The sequence below is a fragment of the Talpa occidentalis genome, unplaced genomic scaffold, assembly GCF_014898055.3.
Source record: "Talpa occidentalis isolate TD23 unplaced genomic scaffold, MPIMG_talOcc4v2.1 talOcc4.12, whole genome shotgun sequence".
NCBI classification, from domain to species: domain Eukaryota; kingdom Metazoa; phylum Chordata; class Mammalia; order Eulipotyphla; family Talpidae; genus Talpa; species Talpa occidentalis.
The window spans coordinates 55,859,440-55,874,336 of record NW_023601212.1 but is presented as its reverse complement, the minus strand read 5'-3'; the positions used below and the strand labels follow the sequence as shown (position 1 = coordinate 55,874,336).

The following is a 14,897-nucleotide window of genomic DNA, read 5'->3' as shown; positions in this document are numbered from 1 at the left end:
TTAGGAAAGAGGAAAAGGGAAAGTGATAGAAACTGAGCAATAATAGCTTATCATCTGCAGAGACTGAAGTAGAATTAAGATTGTGCTGTCTTGCTAACTGGTGAAGGGATTTTGAGTAAATCATGAGTCTCTGAGCCTCAGTTTCCTTGTCTATCAAATGAGAGGTTGGATGAGTCTTCATCTATAAGATACGTTATTTCTTTCGTTTTAACTAAGATGAAACAATTCCATGGGAGTAATCCACAATTTTAGAAAACATGTGGGATTTAAAATAATTATGATGGTATAGTCTATGGATTATTTATTTCTGCTGCTGCTTTTTTCTGAAATAAGATTAAAGAAAGCTTTTTATTTGGAAATAATTTCGTATTTATAGAAAAGTTACAAAGAGCACCCAAATGTCTTTTACCCAGGGTTACTTATTGTTAACCTTTTACCTACTTGTTTTATTACTTTCGTTTTCTCTCTATATATTTATTTATATATCTTTTGTTTGTTTTATTTCTCCTCAACCATATATACACCCTAGTCTGTTATACTAAGACTGCATATATCCACATTTATCCACTCATCTGTTACTGATTTCCTAGATTGTTTCCATAACTTGGCTATTGTAAATAGTACTGCAATGAACATAAGAGTGAATAAATATATCCCTTTCACTTAATGTTTTTGTATTCCTTGCATGAATATCTAGGAGGGAATTGATGGATCATATGGTTGACCTGTTTTTAGTGTTTAAGAATGCAAATAAATGCAGGATATATAAGGAAATTTATGGTGATGAACATTATTGACAAAGATCTTCACCTATTATTTAGTGTTAAGGGAAGTGGCTAAAATTTTTATATAGTAAAATGCAATATCTCACTTTTCTGATCAGTTTAATTTCTAAAATATAGACGAAAATCCAAAAATAAGCAAAAGGCCTTTCTACTAAGTAAATACCCCAAAATATCAGAGTTGTCTTAACATTTTCTGAGGTTCTCTTATTTTATGCATGTATCTGGAAATATTGGTCAGTTGGCTTTCCACGGTAACATAGTAAGACAATTCAAAAGGAGTGTGAATATGTGTATGCAAGTAGAGATACAAGTGAAAGTTCCACAAGTGAAAGTCAAAAGATAATAGTGAGGCCCATCCATATCAATGAGAGTCAAAGGAAAGCAGAAACATCATTTATTATAGGGTGATGAGTACTAAATACTCCTGAGCTCCTGGGGACATCTTGATTTTGTTTTTACTAAGATAACCTCTGGGTCATTAGGGTAGGTTATGTTACTCTGCGTTTTATTAGTTGAAGGCACAGCAATTATTGATATTTCAGAGGAAAAAAAGCAATACGAGTGGTTTAAATTAAGCTGTTTCTGTTGCTTCAAGATGAAAGCTTCAGTTTTCTAGGATAGCTAGTTATATCCATTCCCTGATGGCCCCCTTTCCTGATCCTGTCAGATAAATGAGGTGTTACTGAAAGTGTCTTTAAAGTTAATATTGAAAATTATTGGTTCATGTAAACATTTACACACCAACTGGTCTCCCCAAGTGAGGTTTTAGGGAAACATTAATCATCATTAATAAATCCCTGCTGATCCACGGCCTGCTTAGCATCGCCCTTGTGAGAAGAGCTTAACTGTAAGTTAAGTCCTTATGTCCTTGGAAAGTTGGTGCTCCTGTTTGAATGGACTAGTGGTTATCTTTGTGCTTGGCATCTTAATAACTGTCATGTCTCTTGATTGGGAGGCATGACAGACTCTCCTGGCACTTTGGTGTCAGTTTCCTGGAGAATGCCTAACTCTTCAGTTTGTACCCTTCCCCTCAAAGTGAATTTTGGTTATGTTGCTTTGCCTATATTTTAAATCAGATCATGCAAACATAACTGTAATGTTCTCCCAAATATCCATCTACTATATATTCTTGAAAAAAAGATTAAAGATTAGAGAAATAATATAGGTATATATTATTACTAAAATTCTGTTGGTTGTAATAGAATTAGTTGTTACTGAAATAATAGCTTCCTTACCATGCCAGTTTGTTTTTACAGCTGTAATGAGATGATTTGTTTTTTTGCAGTGGAGGTCTCTTGCCTTTGAAACTGCTTGTTCTATATCTAAATCAGTTCCCTGGCTTAATTTAACCCTTGGAAATAATTTTGATGGATAGTAATAAAAACGTTTCATTCGGTGTTCCCTCTGAAATGACTTTTAAGCACATTGAATTTTTATTGATTTCTGTTTTGTACAATGGCATTTCTATTTTATGCATTAGTACTTTGTTATACTAAGACTGCATATTTCTTGTCATTTGGCAAAAACAAAAGGAATACATAAAGCAAATTACAAAATTTAACAGTGATAAAAGATGCTCTGGTAAAGAAAACATACTGCTAGTCATCTTAAGTGTAAAAAAAAACAAAACATTGTTTTTATTTGCATCTCAATGAATGGGATAATAAACATTCTAAAGTAATTTCCAAGCTATTAAAACAACAACAAAAGACATCAAGAATGAATTTGTTTCTGTATTTTTATACACAAATTCTTAATCTTACCAAGTTGAGAAATCTGAATTTAACACAACTTTAAAGGTAATGAAAGTATTATTTTCCAGGTTATAAACAGGAAAAAGAGATTTTGGGTAATAATTTAAAGTCAGAAATTCAATTTTTGTGTATCCATGGCTCAGCTTCATGAGTCACATGACTTTCTCTCCTCAAAGTCCAAATGAAAACTATATTGCTCTTACAGTAAACTGTGAAAATTATTGGCAGATGTAAGAACTCAGACTCATTTGTTTTTATGAAACTAATTCAAGTTTAAAGTAATTGCAAGACATTTCTACAAAAAGGAATTCCCTGTTGTTCCTCAGTTTCTCATCTCTTAAGAGCCGTGATAATGGAGGATGTATGTTGTAGGTGTTATTGTTGGCACACAGCCAATATTGTTTCCTTCCTCTTACTAACACTTAAAAAAAAAAAAAAGAAACTAAACATTTACTCAACTTGATAACTAAAGGATTTTCCTCCAAGCACTAATTCAGTCTGCCTGTTGTTTCTATGGGACTTGAAGCAATTAACATCTATGGGAAAACTTCCTGTATTTGTAATACATTTCTCCCCCATTTACCAAGTCTGTTTTCCTTTCTCTTTTTTAGTCTATTCTCATTTGAACATTGTTTTTCTTGTTTTCATTTCTCTCAGAGATTTTATCATGATGATTCAAGACTTTCTTTGAAATAAAATAGAATAAAAATGAAAAACCATGAACTTCAGCTATGCTCCTTTGTTTTGTGTTAACTTACCTTGTTAGGGGACCTTTAAAGACGTTACTATTTGAGAGAAGGGGTTGGAAGCATACTCTAGCTTTCTGCACTAAAATGGTAGGACAGGAAGGCCATCAAAGGAGGAAATAATTAGCATTCTTCAATATTCAGGAAGAATCAGTTTTATTTGGTGGTTATAAAAGGGAGGAAATAAACCAAATGGGAACAATTTTGGTCCTTTCTGGTTTTATATCCAACGCTAATACACACTATTCCTTCCACATTCTACTGCACCTTGCCTAGAGAAAGAGCTGCAGGTAATCAAATAATCGTCTATTTCCAAATGATCTAACGGCAGCATAACCTTCCACTGCCACTCACACTGCATCAAACGGTGCTAATTTTAAGTAGGTCACCCCATATAGCGCACTCCCTGACACAACACCCTTCCATCCTTTATACCAAATTCATACCATTTCTTTTGCATTCACAGGAAATATTTAATAATTCCATAATCTGGTTGGGGCTTGACATGAAAATTGTTCTGGAACTCAGGGGATGCCACGTTTTTATCATTTGCTCTTGATGCCACGGGCAAGACTGCACACCACTTGCAAAGTCCTACTTCGAACAGTTCCCCAATCTTAACGTTAGTATTTTGTGGGACTACAGATCTCTACAATTTAAGGTCCTCAATGAGGGATGGCTCTTTACTTTGGGAGCCCCCTGAGCGGTCCTCCACCCTTTCTAACAACACCTCTGGCGCGGGTAGGATATTTGATCTGGGGGCCAAGTCTTTCCAGACTTTGTTCTCTGGCTTGAAAGGTGAGGGGCGGGCGCCAAAGGCGACAGACCCCACGGTGAATCTCGCCGGGGCGGGCCGGGCGCGGGGAGGCGCGGCGGGCGCGCCACCTGTCTGCCTCCCCGCCCGCCCCCTGGCCGGGCCGGCAGCGGCCCCTCCCTCGGGCGAGCGCGCGGCGGGGCTGCAGCGGCCGGCGGCGCGCGCGGCGGGCACGGACCCCCGGCGGCAGTTGGCCTCTGCGGGGCCGCGGAGCCGCGGGCCGGGCGCGCGCGGGGAGGACCCTGCCGGCCTCTGCGCTCGGGCTCGCGCGAGCGCGCTCGGTTGATGCGCGGGCGCGACTCCGCCCCGCCCGCTCGGCGCGCGCCCCCGCCGGGCCCGCTCTCCTCCCCCAGCCCCGGCGCGCACGGGGTGGATCCGGCGCGCTCCCCTCCCCCGAGCGGCGGCCGCTGAATGAGAGACGCCGAGCGCCCGGGTCGCCCCGCGCTGGCTTAGGCGGCGGCGGCAGCGGGGCGGCGGAGCCAGAGGCCCGCGTCGGCTCTTCCCCATCGGAGGCACCGCCGCGGCTGCTCAGGTCGGTGCTCCGGCGGCGGGCCCGGTGCGGCGCTGGGTGGGCGCTGCTGGGGAGGGAAGGTGGGTGCGCGGCGCCCCCGGGCGTCTAGGAGCCGCGGCGCCGGCGGCGCGGGGAATGGCGGCGGCCCCGGCGCTGCGGTGCGCGGATCTCCCGGCCGCGGGCCCCGGGGCTGCTCGCCCGCGGCGTGGGGAGGGGGCTGCGGGCCCCGGGCTGAGTGTGGAGCGCGCCGGGGGCCCCGGGCCGCGCCTCCTCCTGCGACTCGCTCTCCAAGTGTGGCGACTGCAGTGAAGTCCCCGCTCCGGGCCAGGTCCCGAGGCCAGGGGCGCGGCGACCCCGGGAGCCACCTCGCCTCGCCCTCCCTCCCCAGTGGAGGGAGACCCTGGCCCGCGCCCCCCTGCCCTGCCCTGCCCTGCGCTGCCCTGCCCTGCCCTGCCCTGCGGGCGCCGCAGCCTCTCTCCAGGTGAGCGGGAGCCGGGTCCGCGCCCCGGGCCACACCCCCTCCCCTGGCCCTGGCCCGGCCCTGGCCCCGCCGGCGCCCCGGAGCCAGGCCACCGAGTTGGCCGCCCGTGGCCCCGCGCGCTCGCGGTCGGGGTGACCTGTTGCGGAGCGCCCCGCAGCCCGAGTCGCCTGCCAGCCGCGGCCCCGGAGGAGCTGGTCCTGCGGGCGGGGAGCCGGCCGCGCGGCCACTGGAGGGCGGGTTGGACCGCCGGGAGCGGGCGCGTTGCAAAAAGGAGAGATTCTGGACCGATCAGATAAAACACTTGCAAAGCGGGGCTATCTGTCTGCAAATATCCGGAATTCCTGTGCAGTATCGGACTGGGTAGGCTCCTAAATACCAGGCTTTGAGGTGATTCGGGAGAAACCCGAGCCACCAGCAAGGCGCTAATATCTGGAAAATAGCCACAAACCTGTGCGGAGCTACATTGCCCCCCCATCTGCCCCCCTCGAGGCTTTTTTTCCTGAAGCTGTGTGTTGTGTAGACGCAGGCCAGTTTCAGTGTACGTGGGCGTGTTTGGGAAGAAGCTGCGAGCTGATAGGAGGCACCTTAGTACAAATGTTAATTTGTTTGAACTGGGAGGGGTGAGGGAGGAGGAAGAAAGGGCACTGATGTTAGCTGTGGAGGAGGGAGGGCTATTGGAACACTAAATTTCTGTTTAAGAAAGGAGCAAAAAAAAAAAAAAAAAAAAAATTCTAATACCCGGTGTAAAGACCATAAGGCAGGAAACACACAGGCAGTAATTAGTTGAGCTTATCTTTTGTGTGCTCTGGATTTTTTATTTCAACGCTGGAGTTGCTGTAGAGAGCTTTGTTTTTCCATCAGTGTTTGGGTTGATTTTGGTGTTTTCCTGTTCATCAAATCGGCTCTTGTTCATGTCTCTTTGAAGTTGACCACTAGAATTTTGGGGAACTTCTCGATCTGTGCATGCATGGTATTACAGTCATAGGTCATAGTTTGGACGCTTGACCCACCCAGATAATTATGCTTATACGAGTGCTGTAAATTGTAAGTATAATGTATGTTACTGTTACTGCTGAATATTTTGCTGCAGACTTTCGAGTTATGAAGAAGATCTAGTAAAAATAACCTCTAACACCAGTTTCGTGGGCATAAATTTTGTCATCTAGCTTCAAAGATTTGGAAGGTACTTTGTCTTATTAGGTAGAGCTAAAGATCAAATGTAAGAACATTTGATGCCTTTTTAAGCCAACCATTTCAGCGTAATTGGTTCATTTTAAACTTAATTTTTAAAAAATAAGAATAATTCGAAAGGGTGTAAGATCTACCTTTTCCCCATTTTAGTCCATGTTTCATTGCATTGAGGATGAGGAATTTGACTTTTCAAAATACTCTGGGTGGGATTCTGGAAATATTTTTTACTTTTCGTAAATTATTCCAGATTGCAAGAAAACTCTCTTGGTGGTGTGATACAAAGATTGCAACATAGTTTTCTGACATATATTTTTCCTTGTGTTCACCTCTTTTCCTTTTGACTGTGTGTGTGGAAAATAATAACTAAAAAACTGACCTTGTGCATCTTTATTTTGCATACTTTCATTACATATGTAAGTAATGTATCTGTGCTGTGTTTAAATAGGCAGTACTTGTCTTTTTCAGCTTATGTTGTCATTACAGTTGAGACACTAGTTATTTGTAGTAATTGATGGATATATAGTATTGGTGAAATTGTTCTGTTGCAACTTGAAACACTTAAACTTTTGTCCAGTGGTCCTGTTCTTTAGTTAGTGCACTCATTCATTCATTCATTCATTCTAACCATATTTATTGAGTATTAGTTGCCAGGGTGTTGGGGATACAACAAGGAAAAAGATAGGCAAGTCTGTGTCCTGTTGGAGCTTAAAGAGTAAATGGGCAAATAGCCTGTCTCCTACTTTCACTGTCACATAACACTGTTTAGTGTTAGTTCAAAAGTTTAAGTAGTAAAAACTCCTCTGATGAGTTTTTTTTGGTTTAGGACATTGCTTGTATTTTACCTCCTAAGATGGTGGGAATTATTACTGAGTGAACAAAAAGCATTAAGACCATTGTTTTAAAAATGTGCTGATGTTTATGTACATTGGGTATCTGGTTCCCAAGTATACCAAAAATAAACGTTCTTACCTGAGGACAGATGATACACAGTTTACCTGTGGTTAAACAGCTTTGTTCTTTAGGTTTATATAGTTTAATGAAATGGTTGCTAAAAATACTCTTTCTTGCCACTTGCTCAAAAGGGAGTGTATTTTTTTTTCCAATCTATTTTTTCTTTCTTTTTTTTTTAAGATTTATTTATTCATCCATACAAGAACTGGGGTACAGCCCAGGGGTGGGGGTGAGAGGATTCACCAGAGACAGAGTGGGGAACAGAACGGGAGGATTGACTGAAATACACTGCTGAGGGGAGCAGCAGGTGAGACAGGAGAGGTCTGCTGCACCATGTGGGTCACCTCCCTGGCTGGGGGACCGAACTTATACTGCAGTGGCTGTGGATAGCTTCATACTGCTGCATCTTAACCCCTTACTCCATCAGGGAGGCCCCCTCAATCTACTTTAAAAAAAAAAATCACCTTTTTTCTTTCTGACTCTGTGTGAGTGACCTATGTCCTGTTATAGACTGATAATCATTATTGTTAAAATCAGAAACTTGACTAAAAGTGATAGTTTTGCAAGCACAGGGTGGGGAGAAAGCACAGTGGTATGTATGGTGGAGGACCTCGGGTGGTGGGTATGCAATGGTACAGTGACTATACCTGAAGGGGAGGGGAGATCCTCTACTTCCAAAATACTAACAATGATATAAATCAATAGTACTTCAATAACAAATTTTTAAAAAGTGATAATTTTCTTTTTTGTTAAAATGACAAATATCAGTGTAGTTTGCAGATTACAACTTTAAAAAAATGTATCATTGATACTTAAAATTTCTGGTACTTCCCACTGATAGGAGTTGTCAATAATTAACCATTACTGCATGTAGCTTTTTTTTTTCTCATATTGGATCTATTAAACACACCACAAATAAGCTGTAAGCCAACCCAAATCCAATTTGTGGCTCTCACTATGACTTGGTGCTCTGTTAGGGAGTACAGAGCTGGGTGGGGGACACCCTAACATCTGCCGCAACAGCTTAGCATAGCAGCTATTTTACTGCTTTTCCAGAATTTTCTAAATAATTTTTAAACTTTAAACCCAACTGTTAATTGAAATTTAATTAATTGAATTTTTCTTTTGGTGAGTTAAATTACAAAACTTTCTCTAAGAGTATTGATTTTTTTTTTTTCGTTATATAAAAAACAGTTTGGGTTTACTTTCAGTGGTACAGTACTTTGACAGTATGACTTAAAATCAGTACCAACTTTTGAGGATTTTATTCTGTAACAGCCGTATTTGGAATAAAATTGTTTCTTCAATCTATGGTCTCTTTTAGATACTCAATTCTCAATGCAAAGATAATTCAAATAGTCTCAGGTTCTGTCTTTTGCATTACACTGTAAGTTGTTTCTTTAAATGTCTTATTCCAATTGGTTTTGGGTTTCTCTTTTAGGGCAAGGATGAGGATCAAGTGTGATAAATTTTAGTAATTTGGAATCTTAATGTCTTGAGCTTTTCATTTAGAAAAAACATTTGGCTATATGATGGAATTTGAAATGTGTGACATCTACCTAGTCTATAGAAGGAAAAAATTTTGAGTATAAAAATACCCAATCACTTTAGTAAGAAATGGCTGTTAGGGTTATCGGAAAAATAATGCCTGACAGGCAACTTTTGGTATTGGTTCTTGAATGATACATTGCTTTAGAGTATGAGAGGCTTAAAATGCATCTCTCATGTTGAACTTAATTTTTGTTAATTATTTACATGTCCTTTATCTCTAAACAAATATTCCTTTTTAGGTTATTTCTTTCTTCCTGATCCTTAGCCATTTTCTGAAAACCCTACCTAAATAAAATTCCCATCATATTCTGCTTTCACTTTATTTTTCTTCCCAACATTAATTTATCTGACATAGCATACATTAATTAGTTGTCTATTTTCTCTGGATATAACTTCACGAAGGCAAGAACCGAATTTTTTTCACTGTATATTCCTAGCACCTAGAAAAAAACCTGACACATAGTTGGAACCCAGATAATATTTGTGGAATTGGTGAATTAAAGGTAATAAATTATGTGAAAACCACTATAGTTTCATTTGTTTTTAAAGGCTAATTTTTGATTAATACAACTGTGCGTTCAAAAGAAAATTGCAGTGTAAGACTTACGATGAAATCACCAGTCCCCTGCTTCATCTTTGTAATAACTTTTCCCCTCTCAGTTCTGTTCCTATAGGAACAGATACATTTTTTGATACTTTAAGCTGTTTCTTATATTTAGTTCCATCCCTCAAAGTAATATTTTTCAATTTTAGATGTTATCTTTTGATTTCCTAATGTAGATGAATCTATGCTTTAGGGTTCTTATGTCGCCTTGAACTTCCTTTCCTTTTATCCTCCCATGTGGTTATATTATGCTTTTGGTTAAAGTCATTGTACGATTATGACTGTAAATATGTTTATCATCAAACTTTGCAGTATGCTATTGTATTTCTTGGAGTTAATTTTTTTTCTTTTTTGATTTTTACTTAGCTTCCCATTTGTCTCCAATTTTAAAACTTATCAGGTAATAAATCTTTTGATTTTTTTAAAAAAATTGGAAAAATCCTTGGGCTCTCATAACTTCTTGCTCACATCTGCATTGTGGCTCTTCTTTCTGCACAGCTTTAGCTTGTGACTTCCTTTCATCACAATTCTGAGACTTCTCTGCCTTTTTCCTGTGTTGGGGCCTGTGGTCTCTGGATTCATGCCTTCCTCTTTCTCAATTTACACCTTTGTTTTAGTGAAATGCATCCCTCAGTAACTTTCAAGAAAGAGTAAATGAGAAGGTGACATTTTTGAGATATTTGTGTTGCTGAAAATATCTTCTCCCCTGACACCTGTTTGATAGCTTGGTTTGGATATAGACCTCAGATGAAAATTATTTTTCTTCAGAATTTAAAGGATTGGCTTTACTTTTCTAGTTTCAAGTGGTTCTTGAAAGGTCTTATTCCTAAATTTCAGTTGTCATCCTTTGTCCTTTATGTGTGACCTGTTCGTGTTAAGATATTTTCTTCGCCTTCAGTGTAGCTGATAAGTTCCTGTTGTGTGTGTCCTGTATGGATCTCTCTACATACCTTATGTTTGGGATTTTTTTGGGCCCTTTGAAGCAGAGAGGAGAGATGTTCTAGTGTAGGGATCAGCACATCTTTTTTGAAAGGCTGGACAGTAAGTATTTTTTGGTTTGTGGGCAATACAGTCCGTTAGGACTATTCAGATTTGCTTCCATAGTATGAAAACAACCACCACAGACAGTGTGGGTGGCAGTGTGCTGACCCTTGATCTATGCGCAGTGAAAGGATTAGCCTTTGCTATATTAGGAGTAGGGAGGGGTTTAGAAAAGGGAGAGAAGACAGAACTTATGGACAGACATCATGGTGGTGGCGTGAGGAAGTTCTCATCTGAGTGTTTCTCTTTAGCTTAGAATGTGGGGAGGAAAGATCTTTAGCTGAGAAAGGAAGAATGGGCGTGCGTATTGGACATTTGAAAAGAGGGGGAACTATGACATCACCTGTCAGAGAGTGAGAAAGTAAATGGAGCAGAATAGAAAAGATTAGGGAAACATAGCGTGATTGTTAGGCAGCATTAAGGGCTCACTTGAGGTACTGAATTTCATGTTTATGACTTTACTAGGAATACTTCTAAAATTTCAATAGTAAGATTTGATATCTTATAAGGGTTTTTTGTGTGTTAGGTAGGGTTTTTAATTTTAGAAATATTTTCATTCATAATAATATGTACATATAAACTTAGCTTCTGTTTATTTCAAGAGAAATGGCAGGAGAAAGTATCATTTTGGTGCTCATATAAAAGTCTTTCTACCTCCAAGGATATTTACACATCTCTTTCAAAGACAGTATCTCTCTACCATCATATTTTAATGGTTGCATTGTATCATATGTGTAGATGTATCAGAATTTAGACAGTCTCCTGATGGACGTTGAGGTTGTTTCTAACTTTCATATATTATAAAGAGTGATAGACTTAGCTTTTTTTAAAGATGTTCCTGTACTTTTTGCTCATTTACCTTTTTTTTTCTCTCATTTACTTTTTTTTTTTTTAATAGAGGCATGTTTTATTTATTTATGTGTTTGTTTGTTTGTTTGTTTGTACATGCACTGGGTACAGTCAGAAGTGCACAAGGGTGAGAGAATTCACCAGAGCCAGAGCGGGGAGCAGAGCAGGCAGAAGGCCCGAAGCACACTGCTGAGGGGAGCAGCGGGCAGCAGGAGAGGTCTGCGCGCCATGTGGGACCCTCCTCCCGTGGCCGGGGAGCAGCCGGGATTGAACCGGCGCTGCAGAGGCCGTGGGCAGCTTCGCAACCCAGCGCTCAACCGCTGTGCCACCCGGGAGGCCCTCTCATTTACTTTTGATGAATTCTTAAAAGAAGAATTGCTTTTTGGGATGTTAAGTACTTTTGCATACTTACCTACAGATTGTAAATATTTGTACTCTTTGTGAATTGGTTATTAGCTTTAAAAAGATATAGTCATCTGTAATGTAATAAATGCTCCCTGTTTCAATTTGTATTTTTAAACATTTTCAATGAAATTTATATTTTCATACTTTTGGACACTTGTGCTACTTTGTTCAGTTTCCTTTTCTTATCTTTTACCTATTTTCTTATTGCTAAGCTTGTAAATAAAATAAATCATATACAAAAAAGTATATAAAGAATAATAGTTAACCCCTAACTTAAGAAATGAAACCGAATTAAAACATCAACATTAATGACGTGTAAGAACTCTTCAAGTATTTAGTCTTTGTCAAAAAAAAAAGAATAATCTTTGTCACATGTTTTAGATCATTTCCCTATTTTATCTGTCATCGAAGTTAGAGTATTTTATTGACTCTAATGTGGCATCCATTATAAGATACATTATTTTAAGTATAACTAGGAATAAAAATATGCTATCAGTTAAACCATGACACAATTGACTTTAAGATGCGTCCCAAATTCAGAGATGTTAAAAGGTAAGAAAATACTCATCTTAGAAATGATGAAATACGTGTCTTACTGTGTGTGTCTTACATTTCCTCTAGTCAGATTTATTACTCTCTTCCATTGTTTTTGTTTCTGTTAGTCCTAGAAAGACTTTCCTGTGCCAAGATAAGAGAAAAAAAAAAATGCACCTATGTTTACTTCTAGTATTTTTTGGGCTTAAGTGTTTTTTTTTTCCCCCTCGTTTTTAATTCAGCCTATTTATTTTAGAGTAAGATCTTATTTTTGTCTTTTTATTCAAATGGTTGGCCATTTGTCATAAAATAAATGCCACTAATGGTTTTTTGAACAAGGAATGATGTATTCAAATGTGCTTGCCTGATAAACATTAATGTGGCTATAGACTTTGACTGGGTCTAGTCTGAAAATTATCAGTTGCATTTTTTTATGAAATGTGTATCTTAACTTATCATTTAATTTGCCCTGAAAGGAGTGCAAATGGCAAAACTGTGATTTCATGTTGCTTTAAATTTCTAATCAATTTACTAAGTCAAAATTAAAATAATATTTTGGGGGACATATACAGTGGTTTTAACCCTGTGCCTAAAGATTTTGCTAATCTGGACAAGTTAATTTCTTTAGCATTCAGCTTCCCATTCTGAAGGGGCATACTAGTGTCTTGTGGTAGGATCATTCCAGGGAGTAAATGATGAAGTGTCTTAGTGCTTAGCTGAATTACTTCTTCATTCTTCCTCTTTCAGGACCAGGAAGATCAAGTGTAATCACAGCCTTACTTCTCTTGTGTCCGGGGTTACTCTAAATCTCCGAGGCTACTGGAGTAAAGTATGAGTTAGATGTCTTCCAACCCTGATTTAGATTCCTAGGATTTGATGAGAATTTTCCTGACCTTCTGGAATTAATTTACGTGACAAATTTGTATGTTTCTGTTGCTGCTCTTAAACTGCTCTTCTGTGAATATGCTGAAATCTTTATCGATTTTAGGGCTTTGTTGGTGGGATTAGAGTGTATTTTAGATTTGATCGACATAGCTTTTATTCTGTAAGTTGTTGCCAGCATAACCTCTGCTGCTTTTCTTTTATAGTTTTGAATTGTGCTTTGTGGTGGTTTAGATCCTATCTCCTAAGGCTAGGGGGACAGGAATAAGTCTAAAAGACTAAAAGATAAACATTTTGAGCATATTTTATGGCTAAGAAACTCTGCCTTTGACTAGCTTCTCTTGGTCAGTATTTTTGAATGTTTCTGTGAACAGAGTATTTGTGAATGTTAACATAGAAATGTAAGTCCTAGACTTAGTCTTTCTACTCATCTTTTGGTGAGGGAGAAAATCTATTTTGTGAAATCACAGTAAGTAACATAAGGCCATTTTTAGTTATGTATCAGTTGAAGAGCTGTTCACAGGAGAGGAGGCTCAGTGAGGGTGGGAGTGGGCCTTAAGAAATATGTTTTAATAAGATGGAAAGAACATGTAAGTTATGGGGAATAGCATGACTGAAGAATCAGAAACTAGTATTAGATTTTTTGGCATGCCTTGGATTGAAGGGATTTTGGGGGGTATGGGCTGGGTAGTACAGTTACATTTGATAAGGTGGGACCAGATTATTCAGTCCTTAGAAATAAAGTAGATTAGAATTTCAATGATACTACATACTGTCTGTCACTCACTCACTTTTAGTTTCTCTGTTTACTTCTTGAGGTATAGATGGAAAGTTAGTAAATGAAGATTGGAGGAAAAATCCAAACTGTTGAGAACTTGTCTTCTAAGCAAACCAAAACAAGCCTTCTTAGTTATATGCATATTTAGTAATCTTTGCAATAGAAAGGCTTAAATCAACACCAATTGGAAAGTAGCATAATAAGTTTTATTTGCTTTTTCTTATCTGTTCCTATTACTTGGTCTTACCTAATGACATTGCAGAAAGTTTTAAATTCAAACCTTCCTCTGCCATTAAGAAAGCCAAAAGATGTAAGGTAGAACCTTTCCTGCAAAAAGATTTTTAAAGATATCACTTCAGAGGTTTGAACTTAACTAGCAGTACTATTGAAGTTGAAGCCTCTCTGCCACGTTTGTTTATGTAAAAGGTGTGAACAGCTGTGTGTTGGCTCTAAATAATGTTAGCACATCTAGCATGTTCATCTGCTCTAGTCCAGTGTGGCCCAACAGATAAAGCTGTAGCAGTGGATGGTGTTATTGATGTTTACTACTTGTATCTCTGAGCAGGACTGGAAATGATGGATCACAGTGGCCTTTCCTTCCCCCAGTCTTAGTGCTGTTGATAACAGTGTGACAACCCTTTACTCAACAATGGTTGGACCTATGATCCATGTCTTACTTGTGTGACACTGTAAATTATGATTTCCTTAATAATAACCAAAATTTGTACTTATAACTGCTGATTGCTATAACTAAACAGATTCGAAATACTGGCAAGACCTCTGAGCCCCACTTTAGTGGTGATTTACATGACTGATTCTGGCCTGCCCAGAGTTCGTTTGAAGGAAATCTACCCTTTCCACACTACATTGCAAAGGAACAGATCTCAGTAGCTATGTTTTCTGCTGTGTAAAATTATATTGCAACTAATTGGTTCAGGAGTGGGCTTTTGATCTAAGGGTTGCTACTCTATAAACCAATTAATGGAAGGATGCAATGGTGTAGAGTCCTGGAAACTAAAG

At 39.6% G+C, this 14,897-nt stretch overlaps 1 protein-coding gene across 3 annotated transcripts in view; it reads left to right on the top strand.

Annotated features, from left to right (window-relative positions):
• The first annotated feature begins 4,535 nt into the window (after positions 1-4,535).
• RALGPS2 (Ral GEF with PH domain and SH3 binding motif 2) overlaps positions 4,536-14,897 on the top strand; it is a 145,827-nt gene continuing 135,465 nt past the window's right edge. For 2 of the 3 annotated variants that reach the window (XM_037506400.2, XM_037506399.2), the window contains exon 1: positions 4,536-4,631. The gene's annotated coding sequence lies outside the window, so the exon portion shown is untranslated. Of the gene's footprint in view, positions 4,632-5,736; positions 6,136-14,897 lie in introns of those variants that run through there. The other variant, XM_054693441.1, reaches the window with a different exon arrangement.